This window comes from Ipomoea nil, unplaced genomic scaffold (genome assembly GCF_001879475.1).
Source record: "Ipomoea nil cultivar Tokyo-kokei standard unplaced genomic scaffold, Asagao_1.1 scaffold1564, whole genome shotgun sequence".
In the NCBI taxonomy this organism is placed as follows: Eukaryota; Viridiplantae; Streptophyta; class Magnoliopsida; order Solanales; family Convolvulaceae; genus Ipomoea; species Ipomoea nil.
In genome coordinates, this window is record NW_017617992.1 from 17,736 (window position 1) to 37,708 (window position 19,973).

Consider the following 19,973-nt stretch of genomic DNA (forward strand, 5'->3'; position numbering starts at 1 on the left):
ATATATATATATATATATATATATATATATATATATATATATATATATATATATATATATATATATATATATGTGTATGTATGTATATATGTACAGTGGCGGACCCAGAAATTTTGTTCAGTGGGGGCAAAACATTAAAACAAAAGGGATTGCTTAAAAAAGTTGAAACAGTTAAGAAGTTAACCATAAATATTATTAGATATAAGCGAAAAAAATACATAATTAATTTGATAAAATAATTCTAATAGTAAAGACATTATAAATTACACGTCTTATTGTTAATAGAAAATACATTATAAATTACATATTTTATTATTATTTTTTTGAAAGGGTACACATTTTATTATTAATATAAAAGTAAGGGAAAATGGTCAAATAGACCCTTGAACTATAGGCAAAAGAGCAATTAGGCCCTTCAACTTTAAAAAGATGCAATTAAACCCTTCAACTTATTATTTTGAGTCAAATAAGTCCAATAACAGGTTTTTTACCTGGAATAACCGGTCAAAATATTCCGGCGAAATTTCTGACCAAAAATCCGCCGACAACAAAATTTAAAAAAAAAAAAAAAAAAAAAAAACTGCCGGAGAAGACAACCGTTGTCTTCTCCGGTGGAGAAGGCCTGGTCGCCTTCTCCATTGGAGAGGGCGCCCAGTCCGGTTGCCCTCTCCACTGGAGAGGTCGGCCAGATCTGGTTGCCTTCTCCACTGGAGAGGACGACCAGTCCGGTCGCCCTTTCCAGTGGAGAGGGCGCCCAGTCCGGTCGCCCTCTCCACTGGAGAGGGCGGCTAGATCTGGTCGCCTTCTCCACTGGAGAGGACGACCAGTCCGGTCGTCCTCTCCAATGGAGAAGGCGACCAGGCCTTCTCCACCGGAGAAGACAACCGAACGGTTGTCTTCTCCGGCAGTTTTTTTTTTTAATTTTGTTGTCGCCGGATTTTTGATCGGAAATGTCGCCCGAATTTTTTGACTGGTTATTCCAGGTAAAAAACTTGTTATTGGACTTATTTGACTCAAAATAACAAGTTGAAGGGCTTAATTGCACCTTTTTAAAGTTGAAGGGCCTAATTGCTCTTTTGCCTATAGTTCACTATTTGACCCTTTTCCCTAAAAGTAATTACATATAAATCCTAATTGTGTTGGAGGCTTGGAGCCACTGCTATTCAAATAGCCATAAAACATGGAATGGCGACTTAAGAGAGAGTCGAACCCTTGCCCTTCCGTAAAAAGACACACTTGCTCTACCATCTAGGTTGACTTACTTCTAATTAACACTAGCTGTTTTCTTTTACTTATACTAAATCTTATACTATATATACATACACATATACATACAAGGGTTATATATGGGGTGGGGGTGGGGTGAGTGAGGGCAGCTGCCCCCACTGTAGGTCCGCCCATATATATATATATATATATGTATGTATATATACATACATATATATGTACATATACATACATATATATGTACATATACATACATATATATGTACATATGTATACATATATATGTACATATGTATATATATATATGTACATATGTATATATATATATATGTACATATGTATATATATATACATACATATATATATATATATATATATATATATATATATATATATATATATATATATATATATATATATATATATATATATATATATATATATATGTACATATGTATACATATACATATATATTTACATATGTATACATATATATGTACATATGTACATATATATATATATATATATATAGGGATGCACTCAGGTGCGAATAAATGCTCAGGAGGGAAATGCGAACGAATCAGCGCGCGACATGTGTCCAGATCTAATAACTTAAAAAAAAAACGCGGTAATGTTTTCGTAAATAATTGAACATCGAAGTGCAAGTAAAATCTCTTACAAGTGCACCTACTTTCACCTATAAGTGCATGTAATTTTGCCTTGTTAGCATTCACTTTCCGCAAATGTTCATGGACCTGGGTGTCCTTATAACTATATGTGCAACTATTTATAACTATAGGTGCAACTACTTATAACTATATGTGCACCTACTTTCACCTATAAGTGCATGTAATTTTGCCTTGTTAACATTCATTGATCTGAGTTCAGCGGGTAGTAATACCCCTGAAAACCACTCGCAAACATCCATACACCTAGGTGCAACTACTTATAACTATTTGTGCAACTACTTAGAACTATAGGTGCAACTACTTAGAACTATAGGTGCAACTAAGTATTGATGCTCAGTGTAAATTTTTACTTGCACCGATAATACATTTTACAGCACTTGTAATACATTTTACTTGCACTTCGATGTTCATTCCTATTTCGCGGCTGGGCGAAGCATTCGCACTTGAGTGTGATTATATATATATATATATATATGTGTGTGTGTGTGTGTGTGTGTGTGTGTGTGTGTATATATATATATATATACACACACACACACACACACACACACACACACACACGCACGCGCACACACACACACACACACACACACACACACACATAAACAATAGAAGATGCCTACAGGAGTATGATAACCTTGTCAGTAATGCAGTATGTGCTCCAAGATATTTGTTAATGTGAATGAAAATGTAAATCAATAATAAAATAACTTACAACTGGTGTTGTTGAGAAAAAAGAATCTTCTTTTGTTAGGATACTTAAAGGTGTAGATCTCCATGTAATTTAGAATTAAAGCCCAAGTATTCAGAACACCAGCTTCCACATGTTCACCCTTCCTCAATGACCTCAGCTTAATCATCAGTAAATAAAAACAAATTCATACCTACAAAAATATTCAGATATGAAGTAAAAAAAATCAATAAGTAAATAAATAAAAAAACAAACTTAACTGGTACAATTAATATAGGTGTGTCTTTCGACAAAAATACATATACCTTAAGTTTTAACAACAATTCACAATAAATAAACACTCGAGTAAATTAAGAACAAAACTCACACATCTTAGGATCAAGACTCACACACCTTATGCACAAAACTCACGCACATTAAGCACACAAATCATGCAATTTAAAGTTTTAACAACTCAGATAACAACTCGCACTAAGTAGACACTGACGCACATTAAGCATAAGACTCACGCACATTAGGCATTTCACACACGCAGATTAAGCATTACACAAACGCACATCAAGCAAAAATCTCAGGCACATTAAGTATAAGACTCACACATCTTATGAACAAGACTCACTCACCTTAAGCACAAAACTCACGCACATTAAGCACACAAATCATGCAATTTAAAGTTTTAACAACTCACACAACAACTCGCACTAAGTAGACACTGACGCACATTAAGCATAAAACTCATGCACATTGGGCATTACACACACGCACTTAATCATTACACAAACTCACATTAAGAAGAAATCTCAGGCACATTAATTATAAGACTCACACACATTACTCACCTCTAATACCACACAGGAAACACTAACCTATTATGGAACTCATTTCATACATAGGGATTTCAACTGTAACTTACATATTTGTATAATTGGCGTTATAAACCCAGTTGTTGAGCATGATTTCATTCGGAGTGTGCGGTGCAGTGAAGTTTAGTTTCATTGTAAAGCATGGAGAGTCCATTGCATATATCATTTTGCTTTCCACACAGTGTCTCTGTAGTCTCCCCTCAGCAGGTGTTGCTGTTTCCTTTGCAGCTTCTTTAACATTTTTCTTGTTTGTATTCTGAATCTTATGTGTTTCAAATTCTGTGGCAAGAGCATGTTTTTCAACATGTACTTTATTTGTACTGTTAGCATGGTGCTCTTCGTCACGAGACTTAACCTCGTCATTCTTGTTCCCATTCAAAGTAGTCTGCTGAAGATCATCAACAACGTAGCAAGCAGCAATATTTAAAACCTCATTTGAAATAATTGTTTCTCTCTGTGCTTCCTTTGGAATGGAAGTGACAACGAGGGTCACTGTAGCACTATCAGCATTGCTGCAAATGGGGCTTGGTATTGGTGTTTTTAAAAGGTTGAAATTGGGAAATTCAAACATCTGTTCTTCCAAATACTCTTTCATTTTTTGTATTGAAAGGTCAATTGCAATATATGTTTGTGGATCGCCCCAAAAGGAGTCTTGGCTGCTAAATGCTTCTCGCTCTTCCTGGGAGAGACATGACTGCACGCCTTGAATCACTGGACTGAGTGCCTTTATAGCGATTGAATGTAGGATTTTTACATTCTCATTTTTTTCAATCATGGATGGTGAATTTTTTGAGTACTCAATTAGGTTTACCATCTCATCAGAAAACCTTTGCAGAGACTGTGCATAACCAGTGCAGAATTCCTGTTGTAAGAATTAATGTGTGTACAATTATCACATAATGTGCGTTAAATAGAAACTTTAACTTGCTTGCACATGAAATATTGTGTGTGTGATGGTAAAACCTAATGTGCGTTATAATTATACACTAATAAAACTGAAAGTAGTTTGAATAAAAGTAAACAAAAACATCATAGAATAAAGAACACACCTTCTCTCCTTCAAGCGGCACATGTTGGACTTCAGTCTGTCTTTGACCTTTAACAGCAGGAAAAGGTGGCAATGCACGTTGATCACTACATGTCAATACTTGCATTTCTGGTTGATCATTACAATCAAATTCTTCTGAATTTGTTTGAGAGGGCACAAATTGGGGATTACGTTTATGAATTCTGCCTCGTCCAAAAGTCCCAGACTTAAACTCTTCCATCTCCCGGTCTTTTAAATGTTTAGTTGTCCATCCTATTAAAGCTGGAATAGCTCTCTTAATAGGTCTATGGAATTGTAATAGAACACGGCCAACATAATGTATCTGAATACAAATGACAACTGTTAGCAACATAACGTCGTATCTTTTGCATTTTACATAGGATTAATACATATCAAGACTTACAAGCATGAACAGGAGGGATCCGGGGAAATAACCAGTTGGGTTCGGTTGCCAAGCAAGTACTGCAGTATTCAATCTTTGCAAAAGGAAGCGACACCAATTGAAATCCCGATTTTTCGTGACATCACTCAACGCCTCCAAAATACGTGGACCAACATATCCACTTTTAGGGCCATCAATGTACAAAGATGTTAGTATGACCTTGAAATGGATTTTGAACCATTCACCACCGTTAGTGCAGCCCACCATTGCTTCAATAGCCTCACCATACAGCACTGAGGTCGGTTTTTTTGGCTTAATTTTGTCTTTCCAATCCAAGAACAATGGGAGTGTAGGAGATAACCGGTCTTTCTCGTATACAATTTGAAGTGGTCCCCTTGGGAAGCCTAAAGCAGATTCAACATCATCTTCTGTTACGTCAAGTTTAGAACCAGAATGCAATGTCAATGTACCATCCATTGGATCATAGTTTTGGAGTATCCAGTAGCTTAGCCGTATTGGGAATTCTGTAATCTGTAAACTAAGGATACTCCCAAAACCAATATCTTTGACAGCAGCTCGTTGTTCAGGGCTAAAATGTTTGATTGCATCAATCAACCTAGCTGATGATCCCCTGTTTTTAACTTCAGGGACACCGTCATAAATTCCCTGGTTTCTATTTTTGGATCTCTGTCTTTGTTTTGTAACCTGTACACTTCCCCCAGATGATGTAGCAACAACCATGTCTAATTTTTGTTGGCTTTTGCGTCTTTTACATATAGTTTTTTTTTTTTAATTTTAAAAAAAATATAAATTGAATGCAAAATGCAAGAAAGGTTAAATCCATAATCAATGTGCATTAATTTGAATATAGTCTACACAAGGAAAACAACATAATTTATCAAACATAAAGATATGAGAGTTTTGAAACTTAATGTGTGTTAGGATACTACATTATATGCGTGAAATTATAACTTATTGAGTGAGTTTGAAATTTAATGTGCGTTTGGATAGTACAGGTTATGCGTTAGATTATTACTTATTGTGTGTTTAGACATAACGTAAATTGCATACAAGCATTACTTAAGGTGTGTGTTTAATTAAAACTTAATGTGTGTCAATTTGAAAATCAATTCGCAGAAATAAGATGTTCGTGTAATTAGCTACCAGTGTGCGTCAAGGAATATATATATATATATATATATATATATATATATATATATTGCAGCATTTTAACTCATAGTATGCGTGAACTAGTATGACATTGTTTTTGCATTTAAACCTTATTTTGAATCATTATGAAATTAACATGCAAAGCATACTGTGCGAGAAATTAAACAATAAACGATATTATTGGAATAAATAGGGGTCGAATTTACCTTGTACAGTAGTTGCAAGTTGAGTAGAATTTTCAGACTGTGGAGCATTTCCCGGCGACGCCATGTGTGCGGTGTTCTTAAAAAAAAAGCGTCGAATGGAGAATGACGACTGTAATGTGTAAAATTTTTGAAAATTGCTTTTGGAAACTGAACAACGCGAAGGTAGGAAGATTTCTGTTTTTATTTGTGGAGTACTAATTTAGTTGTTTTACAACCGGAGTGCGCGGAATTTGTTTAAACTGACAGAACAGTGATCTTTTAAGTTCAATGCGCGGAACAAATTAACACAGAAGCACACTGAAGTATTAGACAGACGCACGCACATTAAAGAGATATGGGACGCACATTAAAGAGATATGAGACGCATATTAAATATATATGTGACGCATATTAAAGATATATGTGACGCAAATTAAAGAGTTATGAGACGCATATTAAAGAGATACGAGAGTAAATTAACTTATCTTAATTGGTACTCAAATGAACGCACATCAAGAACTAATTTCACGCACGTTGTACTTTAATAACTTGCACGTAATGCTGAACATGAACGCACACTAATTGATTTGAATTTGTATTTTTTTTTTGTTTTTAATAATTATTATTTTCCATGTTATTTTTAGTATGCAAATGAACGCACATTAAGATAGGCACTCACGCAAGTTGTACTGTGCGTCAAAATATAACTTAATTTGCTTAATGTAACAAAAGAATGTTATATAACAAAAATATATTAACGTTTGTTAATTACATAAACTAATACTAATTCGTCACTTTCTTTACAAGACCAGCTTGTTCGTTGTTCTGAAGTGACAATTCGTTATTTCCAGCATTTAAAATGGCTGCAATGTACTTGATCCTGAGATAATCAAGATATGTATTCTTTTCTTTACGCAGGCCACAGTCCCAATCGTTCTCTCCAGTGCCCATATACGTTTCCATGTGGCGCATTGTAAATACACCACAATCATCCTTGTTTTTTGAATCTCTCAATCTCATCTGCATTCTTGTTGGTAGAGCTTTTTTAAGTGCTTGTGCAGCGCTGTACATCATCTTCCTATGCAAATATCGCGCAAAATAGTCTTTCTGCAATAAAATAGAAATTTATTTTTTTAAAAAAATTATAACAAAATGTTAAAGTTTGTATAATGACTTAAAATGTGTGAGTCAATACTTACCAATGTAACAGGTAGTTTCCCATATTTGTCTGTTTTTCTGCAGTGTTATGGTTCCTTTTGAGCATTCGAACTAATTTCGAGTTTCAGCAACTTTAGATGAGCTTGATCCAAGACTCGGATTTGCAAATTGAGCGAAACCAACTTGGGATTGTTGACCTCATCCTCGGCCACGGCCTTTTGTTGGTACGACAGTCAAAGCTGGCTGTTGCGGTTGACTTCCAATGATGAATTCGTGTTGTTGTAAAGCCAGATGATTGAGAATTTCTTCCCCCCTTATGGAATTATCAATCAAAAAGCCAAGGGATTTGGAATCTTGTTCTTGATTGGCTTTAACAATCTTAAGACCATCATGTGTTTTGAGAGAAACATCCTGCAAATCAGATATTTTGTTAGCCATAGAGGATAATTCTACCTCAAGGTGATTTATCCTTGTCTCTTGGTCTTGTATGACCTTTATTTGTCTCATGTGTCTTTCATTGTTGATCTTCTCGGTAGCTTCTCGTTCCTTCTTCATGAGTTGGATTATCTCCAATAATCCTTCGGTGAGCTCTCCTTTCAGATGTCTTTCGGCTCTGTCTATCTTTGTTTGCAGAGCGTTTTGATGTTCCAATAGCTCCTTCAAATTTGTTCCTGTGTCCTCAAAGTGTTGCAAAGAGAGATGTCCTTGCTCGGTGAGAGTTGTTCCAATCTTTTGACAAACAACATCACTTGTCTCTGTGACTTTTGCAAAAAGTGATGTTAACAATTCATCTTCATCTTCTTCTCGGGTTCGGCTTCTACTCATGTTCAGAGAGTGTAGACTTTTGAACAAATTTCTTCGTGAATCACCAAGGACTGGATTTTCAATGAGTTGCAAATTTTCTTCTGGTGATTCGGCTTCTTCAAGATGATTTTCATTTTCTTCTTCAATCACCTCTGTTCTTGAAATAATCTCTGTATTTAAATTGGCTTCCAGAGAGGTGTTTTGAAGTGACATCATAGGGGTGTTATTGTGCACTGGCGCTTCATATAAGCATTCCCCCCCAATTGATGGTCTGATTTCACCATCAATTTGGTCTCTTAATTCATCCCTTGTAGGGTCCATTTTTTGACTTTTGACCATATGACGTGATGAGGAAGTTTGTTCATTTTATGGTCCTTTTTAATGGGGTAGGAAATACGATTTGTTCCAAGCACAGCCAACCCAACATTTTTTATTTATTACTCCTTTAATCAGGAGTACAAAAGAGGATCACAAAGACATTCTCGACAGTACAACCACATCAACTGCGATTAGTAGAACAACATTCATCTTCACTGTTGTCCTCGTCAGTGTGTGGAGGAGATGGGCAGTACCCTGGTCCTAAGTCTTCGCTGTGCATGTTCGAGCTTGAGGACGAGTACGTTGCATTGAAGAACCTCGTGTAGTCCACGGGTGGACGGATACGGGGATTCACCGGTGGTGGAGCATATTGCAGAACAAGTTCAGGTGGAACTGGTGGTAGATCTTGTTCTACGACCGATGGTGCAACATTTTGAACGGGTGGTGCAAGAGGTTCTTGAGTATGCCCTTCAAATCCTGGTGGTGGCATGACCGGTCCAAATGTCAGCTGCTTCAGATAGTGGAGGTACTCGGCGTCGCTCATGTTCAGGATCTCCTGGTAGATGTCCGGCTGGACAACAGGTGAAAACTTCAGAAAAGGGGATTCAGACCCTTTGGACTTCTCCTGTTCGGCTAAACCTTGACAATGTGGTGACAGGCTTTTCTTGGCATCTCATTCTTCAGCATAAATAAAACCTGGTTCTTGTGGTGGTGAGACAGGTGTATATTGATCAAAGCTTTTTTTTTTTCAGATACGACAAGAGGGTCGTTTGCAGTGTCTCCAACAAGATGTCCTCCAGCCTCAGCCCTTCTGGCTCGCAACTTTTGGAGTCGCACTTGATTCCAGATTCTCTTGGATGTTCTCCTTTCTCCATTGTTCTTCTCCTTTGACACCATTGTTCTCCTGCAAAAAAAAAAAAAAAAAAAATAGACTACTTGCATGGTTGGTGTTTGGGTTGCTATCGCCAATATATAGGCTCGAGAACGTCTAAGGGCTTTAGGGATTATGGTCGACAGATGGGTTCTGAACAGGTATGATTGACATCCATTAAATTTGGGTGAGTTTCTATTGGTTGAGGAGGACGGTGCTAAGTAGAGATTAGACAAGTAACTACTGGAGTTTAAGAGGAGATTTTCTCAGATTTGAGGCATGGGTGATGATCGAGATCTTCGAGAGAGAGGGTGTCGATTAGGATTAATGAGAGGGGATCTGATTTTGTGAGAGGGGGTGAGATTTTTGTGGGATTTAATTTATGGGTGGAAGTTTAAGAGGTATAGGTTTGAAAGGTGAAGAGTTTTGATGGGATTGGGTTTTATGGGGTAGAGGTTTAGAATGTGGAGGTTTCAAACCAATCTGATCTCTTCCTTTTTCTTCTCAAAAACTTGTACACGTTAGATATACATATCACATAAATATAAATCACACACATATCCGTAAATCTCCCATATAATTTCGACACATATATGGACATTTAAAATATAGCAATTAAATCACATCCATATATAAACATGTGCATACACGGTAATCTCCCAATTAAAATTAACACAGATTTAGAAAATTAGTCAAACACCAAAAATATACATACACATATACGGTAGTTTCTAAAACACAAATATAATCAAATAATCAAATATTTAGAAACTAGCTAATTATTTTAGATACCAATTAAAATAACTAATTAAAAACACTTAGCATGGCAATTTTCACATAAGCAATTATACATAACACACGTATTATGCCATAGCTACAATTAAAACATTTAGACAAGCAATTAAATCAAATAGACACAGATTTTCGAAAATGAATTGCATGACACATATTTTCACGTTAAATTTCACATGCAATTTTACAAATAGATACTAAACACATTGAACTAAATTATTCATGCAATTTTCTAACACATATATGAACATACATATCAAATTAAAATTATTTGAGCACAAGTATCAAATTTAAATAAAGAGATTAAGTCTAGTGATACTTAGCTCATTTCAAGCATTCCCAATTCATGCCTTAAAGTAGAAAATCTCGTTTCGCATAAAGGCTTTGTGAGAATATCTGCAACTTGGTTCTCCGTAGGGATATACTCGATTTTTAGATCTTTCTTTTCAACATGATCCCCTATGAAATGATGTCGTATGTCGATATGTTTGCTTCTTGAGTGAAGCACTGGATTGTGGGTGATAGCGATTGCACTTGTATTGTCACAAAATATGCTAACATCGTCGCAATTCACTCCATAATCCTTCAATTGTTGCTTCATCCACAAAATTTGAGCACAACAACTTCCTGCAGCAATGTATTCGACCTCAGCGGTACTAGTTGCGATGGAATTTTGCTTTTTGCTAAACCAAGAAACAAGCCTTCCTCCCAAGAATTGACACGTTCCGGAGGTGCTTTTTCTGTCTATTTTACAACCTGCAAAATCTGCATCTGAAAAACCAGTTAGCATAAAATCTGTACCTTTAGGATACCACAATCCAACATTGATTGTGCCCTTCAAGTATCTTATAATTTTCTTTGTTGCGGTGAGGTGGCTTTCTTTTGGATTTTCTTGGAATCTTGCACACACTCCCACAGCATAAGAAATGTCCGGCCTGCTTGCAGTGAGGTATAGTAGTGAACCAATCATTCCTCTATATTTCGTTTGTTCGACATCTTTTCCATCTTCGTCTTTGTCTAGCCTTATTGATGTACTCATTGGAATTTTGATCGATGATTTTCCATCAAGGCCAAACTTCTTTATCAAGTCGCGGGTGTACTTTGCTTGATTGATGAATATTCCTTCCTTCAATTGTTTGACTTGTAAGCCCAAGAAATAGTTCAATTCACCCATCATGCTCATTTCGAATTTATTCTGCATAAGCTTCGAAAATTTCTCACACAAAGAATTGTTAATGCTTCCAAAAATAATATCATCAACATATATTTGCACTAATAGAATATGATCACCATCTTGAATTCTAAAGAGAGTTTTGTCAACAAGGCCTTTGGTGAATACACAGCTTATCAAGAACATTGACAAAGTATCATACCGTCCATTTAATAAACGGTGAAATCTTTGTAGCGGCGTAGGCTAGGAAAATCCTTATAGCTTCGAGTCTGGCTACCGGTGCAAAGGTTTCATCAAAATCTATTCCTTCTTCTTGAGAGTATCCTTTTGCAACGAGCCTTGCTTTATTCCTAACAATCACGCATTCTTCGTTTGCTTTGTTCCGGAGGACCCATTTAGTTCCTACAACATTGTGGTTCATTGGTCTTGGAATAGGTTTCCAAACGTCATTTCTTTTGAATTGATCGAGTTCCTCTTGCATGGCATCAATCCGACTTGGATCATTTAGAGCTTCGTCCACTTCTTTTGGTTCAATTTGAGATAGATAACATGTGAACAATGCTTCCATGGTAGATGATCTTGTTTTCACGCCATCTCGAACATTTCCGATCACTAATTCTGGTGGGTGATTTTTGAGCCATCTTAAGTCTGGTTCAAAAGGGTGCATGGTGCTGGGTGGATTTACTGGTTGAGAAGAGGTAGTACTGGTTCGAATTTCTGCTTCATTTTGTAAATTTCCAACTTCTCCAGTAATTGCATCCAAGGGTTGATTTGTAATTTCCACTTCAACTGCATCCCTGGGTTGATTTGCAATTTCAATATCAATTGCATCCCGCACTTCATTTCTTACTGGATGAGAGATGGGATTTTCTAGAGAATTAATTTCCAACTCATCCATTCCCTGCAAAATATTTTCTTCACACGTATCATCAGTATCACAAAAATCAATATGACACTTGTTACCATTTTGCTCAATATTTTCGCCATTTTCGTCCAGAGCATCAATATTGACGTGTGATTTTTCATCAAATACCACGTGTATGGATTCTTCAACCACCATTGTTCTTTTGTTCAACACTCTGAATGCTTTGCTGGTAGTCGAGTATCCTAGAAAAATTCCTTCATCTGAACGCTCATCAAAAGCTTTTACATGCAATTTATCATTAATATGAATAAAGCACTTGCATCAAAAAATATGAAAATAACCAATATTTGGTTTTCTCCCTTTATATAGCTCATATGGCGTTTTGCTATACTGCTTGTAGATCATGCTTCGATTTTGCGTATAGCAAGCTGTGTTGATAGCTTCCGCCCAATATCTTTTCGGGAGACCGGCTGCACTAATCATCACTCGTGCAGCTTCTTTAAGCGTCCGGTTTCTTCAATTCTTTCGGCAACACCGTTTTGTTGCGGTGTTCTTGCGGCAGATAATTGATGAGAAATTCCATGTGAATTGCAAAAAGCTTGTATCACACTATTCACAAACTCGGTTCCACGATCGGTTCGGATTTTTGATATTTGTAATTCTCTCATTTTGTAGTTGCTTCAACCGCTTCGACAACACTTGTTCAACTTCATTTTTCTTTTTGAGAAACACGGTCCATGTGTACCTGGAAAAATCATCAACAACAACAAGAGTATATTTCTTACCACTTACACTTATTGGATCAACCGGTCCAAATAAGTCCATGTGTAGCAAGCTTAGCGGTCTTGATGTTGATTCATGCGTCTTAGACTTGAATGATGATTTGATTTGCTTTCCGCGTTGGCATGCATCACACACTTGGTCCTTCTTGAAGATAATACTTGGTAGTCCTTCAACTAGATTTTTCTTTGCAAGCTGATTGATAGTCTTGAAGTTTAAATGGTTGAGCTTTTTGTGCCATTCCGAATTTGCTTCATTCGAATTTCTGGCCATAAAGCATACGGAATCTTTGCTTGTGCCCCAATCAACAACATACATGTTCTTTCGCCTTTTTCCAGTGAGCACAACTTCATTTGAGAGTTCATTTTTGATTAGGCAATTATCTTTGGAAAATTCCACAAGATAACCTTTATCACAAAATTGACTAGTGCTCAACAACTTGAATTTTAGGCCTTCAACAAATGAAACATCTTCGATCTTTAAACCATTTCTTTCAATTGTACCAACTCCTTTTGTAGTTCTATGATTTTGATTTCCTCCAAATATAACTTTTAGTCCATCGATTTTCTTGAAATTCACTAAACAAGATTTATTTCTAGTCATGTGGCGTGAGCAACCATTGTCGATGTACCAAATATCCTACAAAAAAGATTAGTTGGTTTTAGGTACCCATACTTGCTTGGGTCCTTTGCTGTTAGTAATTTTTGGTAACCAAACCCACCTAGATCCTATTGAATTAAGATAAGGCGGTTTGTAACCATTTGAAACACGATAATCATAATTAACTTTTGAAAACATTTTTGGCGCCGGATTTTGAAAAACATTTTTAAACTTAGGCACCTGGGAAGAGGATTGTTGCTTTCGTCTATAAGAAGCATTAAAACAGGATTTACACAACCTATCCTTTTGAGTGGAATAAAATCTTCCATCTCTATTTCTAGAAAAGCTTCCCTCTTTTCTAAAAATTCTTTTTGCACTTGACTCTTTGGCATATCTTTGCTTGAAGAATTTTTGTTGCTTTGCCGTATTATTGAACTGTTTCGGCCTATCAACATTCAACTTTGCTTTCTCATGATAGCCAAGTCTTTGTCTCATTGTGCTATACTGACTTTTAACAAATTTTACCACTTGCACTTTATTAGTTAAAGGAGTAGCAAGATTAGTCAGTTTCTGAGGAGTTTGAGAACATGTGGAGTCATAACCGATTCCGGTTCTATCTCCTGATGGCTTTTGCATGTTTACCATTTTATCCATAATTTTGGATGAATTAGTAAACGTAGCAATGGTAGCACGAAGGTTATGGTCTCTAAGTTACTCACTTCAAGTAAAGCATCTTGCATTTTTTTATTCATCTCTTCTTTTTCAAGAATTAGAATATTATTGCGCTCCTTGAGTTGAGGATGAGTGAGCATAATCTCTTGACAATCTCGCATTAGACTGCCAATAGATTCACGAGAAAAAGAGGAATTAACAGAATTGAAAGAATTAGATGTTACCACTTCTTCCTCTGCTCCATGAGCCATAAAGCACTCTTTACTTGAACTCAACTCAATTCATTTGCATACTAGAGCCGTGTCATCTTCCGAACTTGAGCTTTCATCACTTGATGACAATCCATTCGACACATCATTTTCATTTGGTTCATTGCTAACGAGAGCTTTTCTTTTGTCGCGCTTGAACCTTCGATCTTTGCTTTCGGATTTATTCGGTGTAGATTCAACATTTATGCCTTGATACTTGCTAACGATTGGATACGGACAATTTATTTTGAAATGTCCGGGTTTGCGGCAATTGTAGCATAAATTGTTGTTTTCTTCGACTTTTTCTTCTTGTGTCGTGCGAGAGACGAATTTACCACGAGCAGAATTTTTGTTGTCTCCTTTTCGCATGAACCTTTTGAATTTTCTAACAAAAAGAGCAAATTGTTCGTCAGTTATAAAATCAATATTATCTACTGACCTGGAGGATGATGGTTGTTCGGCCATTAGAGCTGGATTTCGAATTTCATGAACTTCATCATCTTTGGCCTTCATCTCGAACTCATATGCTTTAAGATCACTAAATAATTTGTCGGTTGACAATATTCTTAGATCTCGGTGATCTCGCATAGGCGTAACCTTCATATCCCATGTAGATGGTAAGCATCGTAGAACTTTGAGATTAATTTCCTTTTGGCTAATATTTTTGCCAAGGTCATTAATTTCTCCAAGGATTTTGATCATTCGAGCTTCCATATCAACAATGGATTCGTTTGAGAGCATTTTGAAGTCCTCGAACTTCTTCATAGCAATAGTGAGCTTGTTATCTTTTTCTTGTTCATCTCCTTCTCCGATCTTGATGAGAGTATCCCAATTTTCTTTTGCACTTGTACATTTTCGAACTTTTGGGAATATTGTATCATCTATGGCTTTGAACAAAATATCTTTGGCAATGTTGTCAAGATTGTTCCTCTTTCTATCATCCGATGTCCATTCCGGTTTTGGCTTAGGTACGAATTGTTGAGCATCCGGAGATAGTAGAAAAGCCGTATTTACTTTCAATATTTCGATCGGGCCAGTGGAAATAACTTCCCACATTTCATCGTGTAAAGCTGATAGATGAACCTGCATACGAACTTTCCAATCATCAAATTTATCAAGCGAGAATAATAGATTTTGAGCTAAATCTTTATTCATCTTCTCGGTGGATACGAGAGACAAATAATCCAATTTACACACACTGGGTAAGATGGATCTGCCTAGCAGTCAGAAACAAGGTTGACCCAATTAGGCAACGTGCTTTGAAAGCAAATTGGCCTAAATAGACAGCCTGCTCTGATACCAATTGTTGGTCCCAAAAGAGGTAAGGTGAAAGTCTATAGGGGGGGGGGGGGGGTGAATAGACTTTCAAACTTTTTAGCACAGTACCACAATTGCTAAGCCAGAGATAAACCAAAACTCTTAACTAGATTGTTAGAGTATGGTGCACAGCGGAAATTAAATAAACGATACGGTGTGTGTGTAGATTGTGTCAAGGTTATTCTCGTGAGAAGCAAGCAAGAGCAGTAAGTAAAGAAAGTAGTAAAGAACACAAGGCAATTTATAGTGGTTCGCGAGGTGGTGTAATCCTCCTACTCCACTTGCCCTTATCTCCAAGAGCAATTCACTATATGTAACACCCCCCAAAAACAAGACCTAAAAAGAAGTCTTAACACATGCAGATTAACAACAAAACACTAGCACAGCGGAAGAAAACGGAAGCTGGATAAAAGAAATCCAAGACAGGGGTGTTATGCCACGTCTACCACACCCGGTAAACGCTAAGGCGAACAATCTGTAAGTGTATCACTATCCCAAAACATCAAACTACGAACAGTCTAAAACCATTGGCACGCAGGCCACAAAAACACAATCTAGAGGTACAGGTGCTAAGCTACCGGCTCTAGACATCACGCTCGACTACTCAACACCTGAAAGATACAAAGATAAACATCGGGGCGACGCCCGGTCAGCGAAAGATGCTGGTAACCCACCAATACCGTTAAGTATCATAAATAGGTAGATATAAGATATAAAAACCATTTTCGAAACGGAATACATATATATAAGTCAAAAGCCAAGATCAAAAGACAACACAAGACTCACCACTCACAAGGATAACACCGGGAACACATCCCAAACCACAAAGGTTAACCACACACAAGGATAAAGACTCACCCAACGGCAACACATGCCAAAACAACACAAGGCTCCGTGACTACACACGTCACGAGAGAAGAGAACTTACCACACGGCTACACAAGCCCTCGTGACATCACCCATCACGAGTTGATATGCCTTCCTTATGCCTTGTTCCAACCTTATGGCTACCCCCATCCTTGTACCTTCGAAGGCAACCATTACCTCCAGAAATCCCCTGTACAGCCAAGTCCAACCTTATTCCGCCGGGACCGTCGTCCCCCACCTATAACCACCAACGAAAACCCACCAATCACGGCAACACATGCCCGGATAACACAATGTTATCCCCCAAACACGTGGACTCAGCCACAACTCCATAATCACGTCACGGCCACCACGAGGACCGCTGCAATACCTTGGTGACTAGCGTCCCATACCACTAATCGTGCAATCCAGGTAGAGCCACACACGCACCACCACTCACACGAATCAATCAACGGATTGCAAAGAAGGTATGAAACACACTCGATCAAGGAACGGGTCATAGCCCATCAACAACAACGATGAATAACACAAGTTATCATCAACCAAACGGAAGGTACGAACAACGCACACGCTAGCATTAAGACAACGAACTAGCATGCTTAACAACGGGGAAACTCAAGATAGTTCCGAGGAACACACAAGACACCACTCGGTTCAACGAAACACAAAGTTGAACACTTAGCACGATTCAAGACACCAAAGATCCTACATGGATACCTACCATAAAGCTCTAGACCTATGAAACATCAAGAAGACGCTCAAATAGTTCCACAAAGAACAACGGGAAGCCAAAGGATCAAACACCAAGACAAACGAATCACGGGGAACAAATCCCGAACCGACTCCACCGTGTTCCCCGCGGGTGGACCCACGGGTAGTGCCCCACCCGTGGTCCCGTCCACGGGTACAACACCCACAAGGCAACACGTTCCCCGCGGGTAGGCCGGCGGGTGGTGCCCCGCCCGCCGTTCCGCCCGCGGGTACGTCCCTGTACCACAACAAATCCCTTCGGGGATTTTCTCCTCGAAACACAAATTCAAGTCCAACACATGCCAAATCTCACCAAACACAACAAAATGACTTGAACCAAGGAAAATGCCAAGCAATGGCACAAAGGAACCCTAAACACAAGATCTAGATATGCAATATCACAAGATAAATGCATACACTCTCACATTTCATAGCAAAACACAAATAGAAGCCAAGAAATCATATATAGGTAAGCAAAATAGGTTTTGTAGAGCATGGGTTACCTCTTGAAGACCAAAAGACTCTTCTTACACCACAACAAGCTCTCTACTAAGCTCAGTAGCCAAACCCACTTCAAGATCAAACCAAAAGATCATAAAGAACCCACCTTTAAGAAAAGACACCTAAGATGGAACCAAAAAGACTAGACAAGCATAGATCTTACCCTTCTAGATGCCCAAATAGAGGAAAGATTGAATCTTGGAAGCAAAACTTGGAATCTTGACAAAGGTCTCACTAGGCTTGAAGAACAAGCTACTCTTCTTTTCTAGAGAGAAGGTAGAGATATTTTCTAGGAATTGTAAGGGATGAAAAATGAAGAAGTCTTCTAGGTTTAGGTTACAAAACTAACTCTTGGTGAAAAGACAATGATACCCTTACTAACTCTTAGAAAGTGTAAGGAACAAGGGAACTCCTCTTAAAGCACAAGGTACAACACAACTTAAAAATTGACTAGTCAAACACTAGTCCTTGAGTATCAAAAATCAGGATTTTAGGAATCAATTCCTCAAAGAAATAGAATTAATTACTCAATTAATTCATGGATTGGAGTGTGGATTTTTGGGGTGTCACCCTATATCCACCACTTCTTGGTTCCAAGATACAATGAATTCCGTGATCTAGTGCTTTGATCACCAAGCCCACACTAATCACGCCCAGTGTTACCAACACTGCTGCTTCAGGTTTCACGTCGCCGCGTTACTTTCCCAGGATTTCACGACTCCGCGTTACTTTCCCCCCGTCTTCTACGATCCGGTAGAAACGTATCTTCCGTGATCTAGTGCTTTGATCACAAAGCCCGCACTAATCACGCCCAATGTCTTCCGACACTGCTGCTTCGGATCTCACAACTCCGTGTGACAATCCAGGATTTCACAACTCCGTGTTACTTTCCTCCTTTCCCTTGTTTTGCTCAAAAACAAGTTTTGCCTTGCTTCCAACTTTGAGACTCTGTAGATGATCTTCAATGGTGCGCTGAGTCTCTTGAAGTTGATGAAGATTTTAACACTCTTGGATATTTCTTTTCTAAGCTCTGTATCACTCTGAGTGTTTATCTCACAAAGAATATAACAATTTAAGCTCCTGAGATGGAAAGCTTTCTTTGAATTTTGTATGCTCTGTTTAGCTCTGTATTTTTGCTTCTTGCTTATTTGCTTCTCCTTTCCTCAGATTCAATCTTCATCTATTTATAGCTGGTACTGAGAATATTTCCGTTAGAGAGAAACATTCTCATTTTTGAATTTCTCTTAGCTGTATAGCCTTTTGTTAGAGGATAAGATAACGTTGCAGATATGTCAGAGATTCTCTGCAAGATGAGCTTGAGATTTTCGCAAAAATGGCGTCCCATAAATCTCCATCTGGTGTAGATCACGCCTCTTGGGATCTCTATCTTCAAAATATAATCTCCAATTTAATCCCTTACTAGTTAGACTAGTAATTTTTGCTTTTGCAACTTCTTCTTATATTTTCCTATGTACTTCACGTCTGGGCAGACTTCATCTCTTCAATTGACTTGGGAAATCTCTTCCCTTGTGAAACTTCATCCCTTGCTATTTTGGGAAATGAAATCTCTATCCCTTGCTAGATTTGTCAATTGAAATCTCATCCCATTGCTTTCCCTGTATCAATTTTTCGGGATACCAATTTTATAGATTTGTCAATTGAAATCTCATCCCATTGCTTTCCCTGTATCAATTTTTCGGGATACCAACTTCAACTCTGAACTTCAGACTTCAAATTAAATTGCATCCCTATATCAATTTCGAGATACTTCAACCCTTCAGATGAAATTGCATCCCTATATCCCCTTCAGATGAAATTGCATCCCTATATCAATTTCGGGATACCAATTTTGAGAAACTTCATCCCTTCACTTGTAAATCTCATCCTCTGACTTTGCAAATTGCATCCCATCGCCTCATACTTTATCTGATGGAATTGAAACTTGGCTTCTTTAAAATATATGGGGTGTGAGATTCGAACTTATGACCTTGCATATAATAATTC